Source organism: Acipenser ruthenus, chromosome 17 (genome assembly GCF_902713425.1).
Source record: "Acipenser ruthenus chromosome 17, fAciRut3.2 maternal haplotype, whole genome shotgun sequence".
Classification (NCBI taxonomy): Eukaryota; Metazoa; Chordata; class Actinopteri; order Acipenseriformes; family Acipenseridae; genus Acipenser; species Acipenser ruthenus.
The window spans coordinates 12,108,825-12,121,069 of record NC_081205.1 but is presented as its reverse complement, the minus strand read 5'-3'; the positions used below and the strand labels follow the sequence as shown (position 1 = coordinate 12,121,069).

At 38.1% G+C, this 12,245-nt stretch overlaps 12 non-coding genes across 12 annotated transcripts; all 12 read right to left on the bottom strand.

Annotated features, from left to right (window-relative positions):
- Window positions 1-94: 94 nt before the first annotated feature.
- On the bottom strand, window positions 95-167 carry trnar-ucg (transfer RNA arginine (anticodon UCG)). The gene has a single exon. It is a non-coding gene; the product is annotated as a tRNA-Arg (tRNA).
- Window positions 168-877: 710 nt separating this feature from the next.
- trnar-ccu (transfer RNA arginine (anticodon CCU)) lies at window positions 878-950 on the bottom strand. The gene has a single exon. It is a non-coding gene; the product is annotated as a tRNA-Arg (tRNA).
- A 338-nt stretch (window positions 951-1,288) lies between these two features.
- Window positions 1,289-1,360, bottom strand: trnaq-cug (transfer RNA glutamine (anticodon CUG)). Its single transcript has one exon. It is a non-coding gene; the product is annotated as a tRNA-Gln (tRNA).
- A 1,715-nt stretch (window positions 1,361-3,075) lies between these two features.
- Window positions 3,076-3,148, bottom strand: trnar-ucg (transfer RNA arginine (anticodon UCG)). The gene has a single exon. It is a non-coding gene; the product is annotated as a tRNA-Arg (tRNA).
- Window positions 3,149-4,244: 1,096 nt separating this feature from the next.
- On the bottom strand, window positions 4,245-4,316 carry trnaq-cug (transfer RNA glutamine (anticodon CUG)). Its single transcript has one exon. It is a non-coding gene; the product is annotated as a tRNA-Gln (tRNA).
- Window positions 4,317-6,031: 1,715 nt separating this feature from the next.
- trnar-ucg (transfer RNA arginine (anticodon UCG)) lies at window positions 6,032-6,104 on the bottom strand. Its single transcript has one exon. It is a non-coding gene; the product is annotated as a tRNA-Arg (tRNA).
- Window positions 6,105-6,786: 682 nt separating this feature from the next.
- On the bottom strand, window positions 6,787-6,859 carry trnar-ccu (transfer RNA arginine (anticodon CCU)). Its single transcript has one exon. It is a non-coding gene; the product is annotated as a tRNA-Arg (tRNA).
- Window positions 6,860-7,196: 337 nt separating this feature from the next.
- Window positions 7,197-7,268, bottom strand: trnaq-cug (transfer RNA glutamine (anticodon CUG)). The gene has a single exon. It is a non-coding gene; the product is annotated as a tRNA-Gln (tRNA).
- Window positions 7,269-8,992: 1,724 nt separating this feature from the next.
- trnar-ucg (transfer RNA arginine (anticodon UCG)) lies at window positions 8,993-9,065 on the bottom strand. Its single transcript has one exon. It is a non-coding gene; the product is annotated as a tRNA-Arg (tRNA).
- A 683-nt stretch (window positions 9,066-9,748) lies between these two features.
- Window positions 9,749-9,821, bottom strand: trnar-ccu (transfer RNA arginine (anticodon CCU)). The gene has a single exon. It is a non-coding gene; the product is annotated as a tRNA-Arg (tRNA).
- Window positions 9,822-10,157: 336 nt separating this feature from the next.
- On the bottom strand, window positions 10,158-10,229 carry trnaq-cug (transfer RNA glutamine (anticodon CUG)). The gene has a single exon. It is a non-coding gene; the product is annotated as a tRNA-Gln (tRNA).
- A 1,703-nt stretch (window positions 10,230-11,932) lies between these two features.
- On the bottom strand, window positions 11,933-12,005 carry trnar-ucg (transfer RNA arginine (anticodon UCG)). Its single transcript has one exon. It is a non-coding gene; the product is annotated as a tRNA-Arg (tRNA).
- Window positions 12,006-12,245: the final 240 nt, after the last annotated feature.

Genomic DNA, 12,245 nt, shown 5'->3' with positions numbered 1-12,245 from the left:
TAAAACGCAGAAACATGTACACTGACTTACATTGTATTATTTGATCTGAAATACAAGTTACACAATTAATAAATAAAATCTAAAATAAAAAAAACGACCACGAAGGGACTCGAACCCTCAATCTTCTGATTCGAAGTCAGACGCCTTATCCATTAGGCCACGCGGTCTTTCACCGAAAGAGAGCGTTTACGTAAATACTTTCATCTATAATTAGCGTAGTTTGTACTACAGTATCAACGAAATATGTTTTCATAACAAAGCAAACAAGTACAGAACTACCACAGTCCCAAAGAGGTACGGTATTAAAAAAGCAGCCAGTAGCCCCGCCCATACCCTAAAGCTATGTGCTTACCCAATTGGCGCTGCCTCTTGTCTGTTATTTTCCTATTGCTGAGTGATGCCCCGCCCCTCGTACTCAGGGCACAAATGGAATTGACTGACGCTTCTGTGAAGTAATGGTTTTATAAACAATACATACCGGTATGTGATTGTTAATATGAAATATATATTAAAGCGGCTGAAATACAAACTGACAAAAAAAATCTAGCAGAGGATGGTTTCGATCCATCGACCTCTGGGTTATGGGCCCAGCACGCTTCCGCTGCGCCACTCTGCTTTTGCTCAGTTGTCAAATGTTTAATAAGATACTGTTAAATTAATTAATATAATGGACTACTATTTAATCATTAGCGGTTAACGTTACTTTAGGGTGGTAAGGTTAAATTGCCTTTACCAGACACCGTGTTTAAATGGTTACTGACGCTAACCATGTTGAAATATATGTTTATTTATTTTGATGAATAATAGCTGAAGAGAGGGGAAACGTCTGGAAAGTTTATTATAAAACAGTCGTGTGAAAAAAAAAACATACACGTTACACCCCAGATGGGACTCGAACCCACAATCCCTGGCTTAGGAGGCCAGTGCCTTATCCATTAGGCCACTGGGGCTCCTAAAGAAAATGCCGTTCTTGCTCATATTTGTGTGCCAGACTATCGCTAAATACAGAATGGAAGGTAACCCAAAAAAAAAAATTATTAACGCTTTACCTTTTTACCTGTACTGTTCTCTGCAAGCTTTTTATGGTCACCTCGGATTTTTCAGTAGAGGTTGCAAAAGCAGACAAAAGCAAATAAAAGTATTTCTGAGGGTTTTATACTTTAGATTTTATGGCTAAAAGGTGCCATCCCACAACTTTGCAGTGAATTTCTCAGCATTTATTATGATAGAAACGTCAGTTCGACGAAACACTTTTTAATAACTTAAGAATAATAATGCACTGAAACGAAGGTCCCACCGAGATTTGAACTCGGATCGCTGGATTCAGAGTCCAGAGTGCTAACCATTACACCATGGAACCCACATTTACGCCTTGGCCACGTAACTGTAATAAATACATCTTTTTTTTTTTTTTTTTTTTTTTTTTTTTTTTTTTTGTAAGCGTTTCTACTGCGATTGTTTTAATTAGCACTAATCTTGGACTACCTTACCCAGGGTAACATTACGCAGTCCAAGATTGGTTTTAATCGGGCTGTGAAAGCAGCCGAATATGTTTACAATGACTTGGATCCGGGAATCCAGAGCTTTAAAAACTGTAATAAGTCCAGACTAGTTTGGAAAAGCTTGTCTTCGTTCAGACTGTATCACAATCCCCCATCCTTCACTGCTATGACATAATAGTGTTGCATTGAATTACTACTTTTTATAAAGCATGTTATTGTGAAGCATGTTTACTGACGTGCACCTTTTGTTTTTGTGTAGATCTCCTCACCATTACCTACTGTCGAAGCAGTGGCCCTGGAGCCAGAATGTTAATAAAGGTATGGAAATGGAAGTCTTTGTTAAAATATTCACAAGCATGTTTAATGTACAGGGTGATCAGGAGCACTGTTGTGGGGAAGCATTCTCCACAGAGTTAACTAGACAGGCAACAACATCACAGGTTACAGAGAGTCAGCTACTGTTGTGTTATAGTACATTTTTCGCATTTTGTTCTAGTAAACACACAAGCTGAAGTCCGGTTCCACATACAAACAGCTGATTGGATTCCTGAAGATGCGCGACAAAAGATTATTTCTCAGGTAACATCAATACTAAGATTACATATTCACTGGAGCTGACTGCTAATAACATTGAAGAAATGTGAAAGTTAACTAACAGCTGGTGTGTAAAGGGTAAATATTTTAACTTCTAACTGAAATGAAAGCTTAACAAAAAACACCTCTATGAATCTGTGCTATACGATGAAAACATGAATAAAATCAGACATTGGTCTAATTAGTTTGTTATAAGGCTATGATTTTGATGCAGTACTTTTTAGTTCGTTTTACTGGCAAGGTGCGGCAAAAAAACAAGAATTCACGGAAAGTTGTCCAAATGTAGGTTTAGCTACATCAACATACACAAGAGCTTTTAAATAGTACACCAGAACCAATAATATAAAGACTTGCTTTTGACTGCTGGCAAGTTTAAATGTTACTTTAGAGTACAAAACTTTACCGTCCAGACTTCAGACTCCGACATCATTTCTGGTCAGAGTCGAGGGTCTCAGTGCGACAAATGTTTGAAATTCTCCCTTTCGGGTTCCCTGTTGGTTGAGAGGACGGATGTACCAACGATGTCGCTTTTAAAACCTCTTGATAAGAGGTACAAACTCAGCACATTTACTTTAAATGTAAATGTATCCAATTTTGCGAATGCAATCTGTATTTAAAGTGTGAGCAACAGCTGTGACCACTTTGCGCAGTCAAAAGTGCTGCGACACGACGCGTCCCGTACAGCAAATAGTGAAGCTGCACAGCTTGTAGTTGATTCATCTGCGATAGAAGAAATCTACGTAAGGAATTGATCATTTGACATATACTGGACTATACATTAGGTACATTTCTAACGAGATCACACTGATGTAGAACATATTTCTATATTTAAGTTAAATTATTTTCCTCACCACACTAAAGGAAAAAGAGTTTATATCACTTTTTAAAACGCAGAAACATGTACACTGACATACATTGTATTATTTGATCTGAAATACAAGTTACACAATTAATAAATAAAATCTAAAATAAAAAAAAACAACCACGAAGGGACTCGAACCCTCAATCTTCTGATTCGAAGTCATACGCCTTATCCATTAGGCCACGCGGTCTTTCACCGAAAGAGAGCGTTTACGTAAATACTTTACTCTATAATTAGCGTAGTTTGTTCATAACGAAGCAAACAAATACAGCACTACCACAGTCCCAAAGAGGTACGGAATTAAAAAAGCAGCCAGTAGCCCCGCCCATACCCTAAAGCTATGTGCTTACCCAATTGGCGCTGCCTCTTGTCTGTTATTTTCCTATTGCTGAGTGATGCCCCGCCCCTCGTACTCAGGGCACAAATGGAATTGACTGACGCTTCTGTGAAGTAATGGTTTTATAAACAATACATACCGGTATGTGATTGTTAATATGAAATATATATAAAAGCGGCTGAAATGCAAACTGACAAAAAAAATCTAGCAGAGGATGGTTTCGATCCATCGACCTCTGGGTTATGGGCCCAGCACGCTTCCGCTGCGCCACTCTGCTTTTGCTCAGTTGTCAAATGTTTAATAAGATACTGTTAAATTAATTAATATAATGGACTATTTGTTACTATTTAATCATTGCGGTTAACGTTACTTTAGGGTGGTAAAGTTAAATTACCTTTACCAGACACCGTGTTTAAATGGTTACTGACGCTAACCATGTTGAAATATATGTTTATTCATTTTTATGAATAATAGCTGAAGAGAGGGGAAACGTCTGAAAGTTTATTATAAAACAGTCGTGAGAAAAAAACATACACGTTACACCCCAGATGGGACTCGAAACCACAATCCCTGGCTTAGGAGGCCAGTGCCTGATCCATTAGGCCACTGGGGCTCCTAAAGAAAATGTCATTCTTGTTCATATTTGTGTGCCTGACTATCGCTAAATACAGAATGAAAGGTAACCCAAAAAAAATTATTAACGCTTTACCTTTTTACCTGTACTGTACTCTGCAAGCTTTTTACGGTCACCTCGGATTTTTCAGTACAGGTTGCAAAAGCAGACAAAAGCAAATAAAAGTATTTCTGAGGGTTTTATACTTTAGATTTTATGGCTAAAAGGTGCCATCCCACAACTTTGCATTGAATTTAAGAGTATTTAACGAAATGAGAAACGTCAGTTCGATGAAACACTTTTTAATAACTTAAGAATAATAATGCACTAAAACGAAGGTCCCACCGAGATTTGAACTCGGATCGCTGGATTCAGAGTCCAGAGTGCTAACCATTACACCATGGAACCCATATTTACGCCTTGGCCACGTTACTGTAATAAATGCATCATTTTATTATTCGCTTTTTTTTTTTTTTTTTTTTTTTGTGTGTGTAAGCGTTTCTACTGCGATTGTTTTAATTAGCACTAATCTTGGACTACCTTTCCCAGGGTAACATTACACAGTCCAAGATTGGTTTTAATCGGGCTGTGAAAGCAGCCGAATATGTTTACAATGACTTGGATCCGGGAATCCAGAGCTTTAAAAACTGTAATAAGTCCAGACTAGTTTGGAAAAGCTTGTCTTCGTTCAGACTGTATCACAATCCCCCATCCTTCACTGCTATGACATAATAGTGTTGCATTGAATTACTACTTTTTATAAAGCATGTTATTGTGAAGCATGTTTACTGACGTGCACCTTTTGTTTTTGTGTAGATCGCCTCACCATTACCTACTGTCGAAGCAGTGGCCCTGGAGGCCAGAATGTTAATAAAGGTATGGAAATGGAAGTCTTTGTTAAAATATTCACAAGCATGTTTAATGTACAGGGTGATCAGGAGCACTGTTGTGGGGAAGCATTCTCCACAGAGTTAACTAGACAGGCAACAACATCACAGGTTATAGAGAGTCAGCTACTGTTGTGTTATAGTACATTTTTCACATTCTGTTCTAGTAAACACACAAGCTGAAGTCCGGTTCCACATACAAACAGCTGATTGGATTCCTGAAGATGTGCGACAAAAGAGTATTTCTCAGGTAACATCAATACTAAGATTACATATTCACTGGAGCTGACTGCTAATAACATTGAAGAAATGTGAAAGTTAACTAACAGCTGGTGTGTAAAGGGTACATATTTTAACTTCTAACTGAAATGAAAGCTTAACAAAAAACACCTCTATGAATCTGTGCTATACGATGAAAACATGAATAAAATCAGACATTGGTCTAATTAGTTTGTTATAAGGCTATGATTTTGATGCAGTACTTTTTAGTTCGTTTTACTGGCAAGGTGCGGCAAAAAAACAAGAATTCACGGAAAGTTGTCCAAATGTAGGTTTAGCTACATCAACATACACATGAGCTTTTAAATAGTACACCAGAACCAATAATATAAAGACTTGCTTTTGACTGCTGGCAAGTTTAAATGTTACTTTAGAGTACAAAACTTTACCGTCCAGACTTCAGACTCCGACATCATTTCTGGTCAGAGTCGAGGGTCTCAGTGCGACAAATGTTTGAAATTCTCCCTTTCGGGTTCCCTGTTGGTTGAGAGGACGGATGTACCAACGATGTCGCTTTTAAAACCTCTTGATAAGAGCTACAAACTCAGCACATTTACTTTAAATGTATCCAATTTTGCGAATGCAATCTGTATTTAAAGTGTGAACAACAGCTGTGACCACTTTGCGCAGTCAAAAGTGCTGCGACACGACGCGTCCCGTACAGCAAATAGTGAAGCTGCACAGCTTGTAGTTGATTCATCTGCGATAGAAAGAATCTACGTAAGGAATTGATCATTTGACATATACTGGACTATACATTAGGTACATTTCTAACGAGATCACACTGATGTAGAACATATTTCTATATTTAAGTTAAATTATTTTCCTTACCACACTAAAGGAAAAAGAGTTTATATCACTTTTTAAAACGCAGAAACATGTACACTGACTTACATTGTATTATTTGATCTGAAATACAAGTTACACAATTAATAAATAAAATCTAAAATAAAAAACCGACCACGAAGGGACTCGAACCCTCAATCTTCTGATTCGAAGTCAGACGCCTTATCCATTAGGCCACGCGGTCTTTCACCGAAAGAGAGCGTTTTCGTAAATACTTTACTCTATAATTAGCGTAGTTTGTTCATAACGAAGCAAACAAATACAGCACTACCACAGTCCCAAAGAGGTACGGAATTAAAAAAGCAGCCAGTAGCCCCGCCCATACCCTAAAGCTATGTGCTTACCCAATTGGCGCTGCCTCTTGTCTGTTATTTTCCTATTGCTGAGTGATGCCCCGCCCCTCGTACTCAGGGCACAAATGGAATTGACTGACGCTTCTGTGAAGTAATGGTTTTATAAACAATACATAGCGGTATGTGATTGTTAATATGAAATATATATAAAAGCGGCTGAAATACAAACTGAAAAAAAATCTAGCAGAGGATGGTTTCGATCCATCGACCTCTGGGTTATGGGCCCAGCACGCTTCCGCTGCGCCACTCTGCTTTTGCTCAGTTGTCAAATGTTTAATAAGATACTGTTAAATTAATTAATATAATGGACTACAGTTTAATCATAGCGGTTAACGTTACTTTAGGGTGGTAAGGTTAAATTGCCTTTACCAGACACCGTGTTTAAATGGTTACTGACGCTAACCATGTTGAAATATATGTTTATTTATTTTGATGAATAATAGCTGAAGAGAGGGGAAACGTCTGGAAAGTTTATTATAAAACAGTCGTGAGAAAAAAAAAACATACACGTTACACCCCAGATGGGACTCGAACCCACAATCCCTGGCTTAGGAGGCCAGTGCCTTATCCATTAGGCCACTGGGGCTCCTAAAGAAAGCGCTGTTCTTGCTCATATTTGTGTGCCTGACTATCGCTAAATAGAGAATGGAAGGTAACCCCCCCAAAAATGATTAACGCTTTACCTTTTTACCTGTACTGTACTCTGCAAGCTTTTTACGGTCACCTCGGACTTTTCAGTACAGGTTGCAAAAGCAGACAAAAGCAAATAAAAGTATTTCTGAGGGTTTTATACTTTAGATTTTATGGCTAAAAGGTGCCATCCCACAACTTTGCATTGAATTTAAGAGTATTTAACGAAATGAGAAACGTCAGTTCGATGAAACACTTTTTAATAACTTAAGAATAATAATGCACTAAAACGAAGGTCCCACCGAGATTTGAACTCGGATCGCTGGATTCAGAGTCCAGAGTGCTAACCATTACACCATGGAACCCATATTTACGCCTTGGCCACGTTACTGTAATAAATGCATCATTTTATTATTCGCTTTTTTTTTTTTTTTTTTTTTTGTGTGTGTAAGCGTTTCTACTGCGATTGTTTTAATTAGCACTAATCTTGGACTACCTTTCCCAGGGTAACATTACACAGTCCAAGATTGGTTTTAATCGGGCTGTGAAAGCAGCCGAATATGTTTACAATGACTTGGATCCGGGAATCCAGAGCTTTAAAAACTGTAATAAGTCCAGACTAGTTTGGAAAAGCTTGTCTTCGTTCAGACTGTATCACAATCCCCCATCCTTCACTGCTATGACATAATAGTGTTGCATTGAATTACTACTTTTTATAAAGCATGTTATTGTGAAGCATGTTTACTGACGTGCACCTTTTGTTTTTGTGTAGATCGCCTCACCATTACCTACTGTCGAAGCAGTGGCCCTGGAGGCCAGAATGTTAATAAAGGTATGGAAATGGAAGTCTTTGTTAAAATATTCACAAGCATGTTTAATGTACAGGGTGATCAGGAGCACTGTTGTGGGGAAGCATTCTCCACAGAGTTAACTAGACAGGCAACAACATCACAGGTTATAGAGAGTCAGCTACTGTTGTGTTATAGTACATTTTTCACATTCTGTTCTAGTAAACACACAAGCTGAAGTCCGGTTCCACATACAAACAGCTGATTGGATTCCTGAAGATGTGCGACAAAAGAGTATTTCTCAGGTAACATCAATACTAAGATTACATATTCACTGGAGCTGACTGCTAATAACATTGAAGAAATGTGAAAGTTAACTAACAGCTGGTGTGTAAAGGGTACCTATTTTAACTTCTAACTGAAATGAAAGCTTAACAAAAAACACCTCTATGAATCTGTGCTATACGATGAAAACATGAATAAAATCAGACATTGGTCTAATTAGTTTGTTATAAGGCTATGATTTTGATGCAGTACTTTTTAGTTCGTTTTACTGGCAAGGTGCGGCAAAAAAACAAGAATTCACGGAAAGTTGTCCAAATGTAGGTTTAGCTACATCAACATACACATGAGCTTTTAAATAGTACACCAGAACCAATAATATAAAGACTTGCTTTTGACTGCTGGCAAGTTTAAATGTTACTTTAGAGTACAAAACTTTACCGTCCAGACTTCAGACTCCGACATCATTTCTGGTCAGAGTCGAGGGTCTCAGTGCGACAAATGTTTGAAATTCTCCCTTTCGGGTTCCCTGTTGGTTGAGAGGACGGATGTACCAACGATGTCGCTTTTAAAACCTCTTGATAAGAGCTACAAACTCAGCACATTTACTTTAAATGTAAATGTATCCAATTTTGCGAATGCAATCTGTATTTAAAGTGTGAACAACAGCTGTGACCACTTTGCGCAGTCCAAAGTGCTGCGACACGACGCGTCCCGTACAGCAAATAGTGAAGCTGCACAGCTTGTAGTTGATTCAACTGCGATAGAAGGAATCTACGTAAGGAATTGATCATTTGACATATACTGGACTATACATTAGGTACATTTCTAACGAGATCACACTGATGTAGAACATATTTCTATATTTAAGTTAAATTATTTTCCTTACCACACCAAAGGAAAAGAGCCTATATCACTTTTTAAAACGCAGAAACATGTACACTGACTTACATTGTATTATTTGATCTGAAATACAAGTTACACAATTAATAAATAAAATCTAAAATAAAAAAAAAAAACGACCACGAAGGGACTCGAACCCTCAATCTTCTGATTCGAAGTCAGACGCCTTATCCATTAGGCCACGCGGTCTTTCACCGAAAGAGAGCGTTTTCGTAAATACTTTACTCTATAATTAGCGTAGTTTGTTCATAACGAAGCAAACAAATACAGCACTACCACAGTCCCAAAGAGGTACGGAATTAAAAAAGCAGCCAGTAGCCCCGCCCATACCCTAAAGCTATGTGCTTACCCAATTGGCGCTGCCTCTTGTCTGTTATTTTCCTATTGCTGAGTGATGCCCCGCCCCTCGTACTCAGGGCACAAATGGAATTGACTGACGCTTCTGTGAAGTAATGGTTTTATAAACAATACATAGCGGTATGTGATTGTTAATATGAAATATATATAAAAGCGGCTGAAATACAAACTGAAAAAAAATCTAGCAGAGGATGGTTTCGATCCATCGACCTCTGGGTTATGGGCCCAGCACGCTTCCGCTGCGCCACTCTGCTTTTGCTCAGTTGTCAAATGTTTAATAAGATACTGTTAAATTAATTAATATAATGGACTACAGTTTAATCATAGCGGTTAACGTTACTTTAGGGTGGTAAGGTTAAATTGCCTTTACCAGACACCGTGTTTAAATGGTTACTGACGCTAACCATGTTGAAATATATGTTTATTTATTTTGATGAATAATAGCTGAAGAGAGGGGAAACGTCTGGAAAGTTTATTATAAAACAGTCGTGAGAAAAAAAAAAACATACACGTTACACCCCAGATGGGACTCGAACCCACAATCCCTGGCTTAGGAGGCCAGTGCCTTATCCATTAGGCCACTGGGGCTCCTAAAGAAAGCGCTGTTCTTGCTCATATTTGTGTGCCTGACTATCGCTAAATAGAGAATGGAAGGTAACCCCCCCAAAAATGATTAACGCTTTACCTTTTTACCTGTACTGTACTCTGCAAGCTTTTTACGGTCACCTCGGACTTTTCAGTACAGGTTGCAAAAGCAGACAAAAGCAAATAAAAGTATTTCTGAGGGTTTTATACTTTAGATTTTATGGCTAAAAGGTGCCATCCCACAACTTTGCAGTGAATTTCTCAGCATTTATTATGATAGAAACGTCAGTTCGACGAAACACTTTTTAATAACTTAAGAATAATAATACACTAAAACGAAGGTCCCACCGAGATTTGAACTCGGATCGCTGGATTCAGAGTCCAGAGTGCTAACCATTACACCATGGAACCCATATTTACGCCTTGGCCACGTTACTGTAATAAATGCATCATTTTATTATTCGCTTTTTTTTTTGTTTGTGTAAGCGTTTCTACTGCGATTGTTTTAATTAGCACTAATCTTGGACTACCTTTCACAGGGTAACATTACACAGTCCAAGATTGGTTTTAATCGGGCTGTGAAAGCAGCCGAATATGTTTACAATGACTTGGATCCGGGAATCCAGAACTTTAAAAACTGTAATAAGTCCAGACTAGTTTGGAAAAGCTTGTCTTCGTTCAGAATGTATCACAATCCCCCATCCTTCACTGCTATGACATAATAGTGTTGCATTGAATTACTACTTTTTATAAAGCATGTTATTGTGAAGCATGTTTACTGACGTGCACCTTTTGTTTTTGTGTAGATCGCCTCACCATTACCTACTGTCGAAGCAGTGGCCCTGTGGGACAGAATGTTAATAAAGGTATGGAAATGGAAGTCTTTGTTAAAATATTCACAAGCATGTTTAATGTACAGGGTGATCAGGAGCACTGTTGTGGGGAAGCATTCTCCACAGAGTTAACTAGACAGGCAACAACATCACAGGTTATAGAGAGTCAGCTACTGTTGTGTTATAGTACATTTTTCACATTTTGTTCTAGTAAACACACAAGCTGAAGTCCGGTTCCACATACAAACAGCTGATTGGATTCCTGAAGATGTGCGACAAAAGATTATTTCTCAGGTAACATCAATAGTAAGATTACATATTCACTGGAGCTGACTGCTAATAACATTGAAGAAATGTGAAAGTTAACTAACAGCTGGTGTGTAAAGGGTACATATTTTAACTTCTAACTGAAATGAAAGCTTAACAAAAAACACCTCTATGAATCTGTGCTATACGATGAAAACATGAATAAAATCAGACATTGGTCTAATTAGTTTGTTATAAGGCTATGATTTTGATGCAGTACTTTTTAGTTCGTTTTACTGGCAAGGTGCGGCAAAAAAACAAGAATTCACGGAAAGTTGTCCAAATGTAGGTTTAGCTACATCAACATACACATGAGCTTTTAAATAGTACACCAGAACCAATAATATAAAGACTTGCTTTTGACTGCTGGCAAGTTTAAATGTTACTTTAGAGTACAAAACTTTACCGTACAGACTTGAGACTCCGACATCATTTCTGGTCAGAGTCGAGGGTCTCAGTGCGACAAATGTTTGAAATTCTCCCTTTCGGGTTTCCCTGTTGGTTGAGAAGACGGATGTACCAACGATGTCGCTTTTAAAACCTCTTGATAAGAGCTACAAACTCAGCACATTTACTTTAAATGTATCCAATTTTGCGAATGCAATCTGTATTTAAAGTGTGAACAACAGCTGTGACCACTTTGCGCAGTCAAAAGTGCTGCGACACGACGCGTCCCGTACAGCAAATAGTGAAGCTGCACAGCTTGTAGTTGATTCATCTGCGATAGAAGAAATCTACGTAAGGAATTGATCATTTGACATATACTGGACTATACATTAGGTACATTTCTAACGAGATCACACTGATGTAGAACATATTTCTATATTTAAGTTAAATTATTTTCCTTACAACACTAAAGGAAAAAGAGTTTATATCACTTTTTAAAACGCAGAAACATGTACACTGACTTACATTGTATTATTTGATCTGAAATACAAGTTACACAATTAATAAATAAAATCTAAAATAAAAAACCGACCACGAAGGGACTCGAACCCTCAATCTTCTGATTCGAAGTCAGACGCCTTATCCATTAGGCCACGCGGTCTTTCACCGAAAGAGAGCGTTTACGTAAATACTTTATTCTATAATTAGCGTAGTTTGTTCATAACGAAGCAAACAAATACAGCACTACCACAGTCCCAAAGAGGTACGGAATTAAAAAAGCAGCCAGTAGCCCCGCCCATACCCTAAAGCTATGTGCTTACCCAATTTGCGCTGCCTCTTGTCTGTTATTTTCCTATTGCTGAGTGATGCCCCGCCCCTCGTACTCAGGGCACAAATGGAA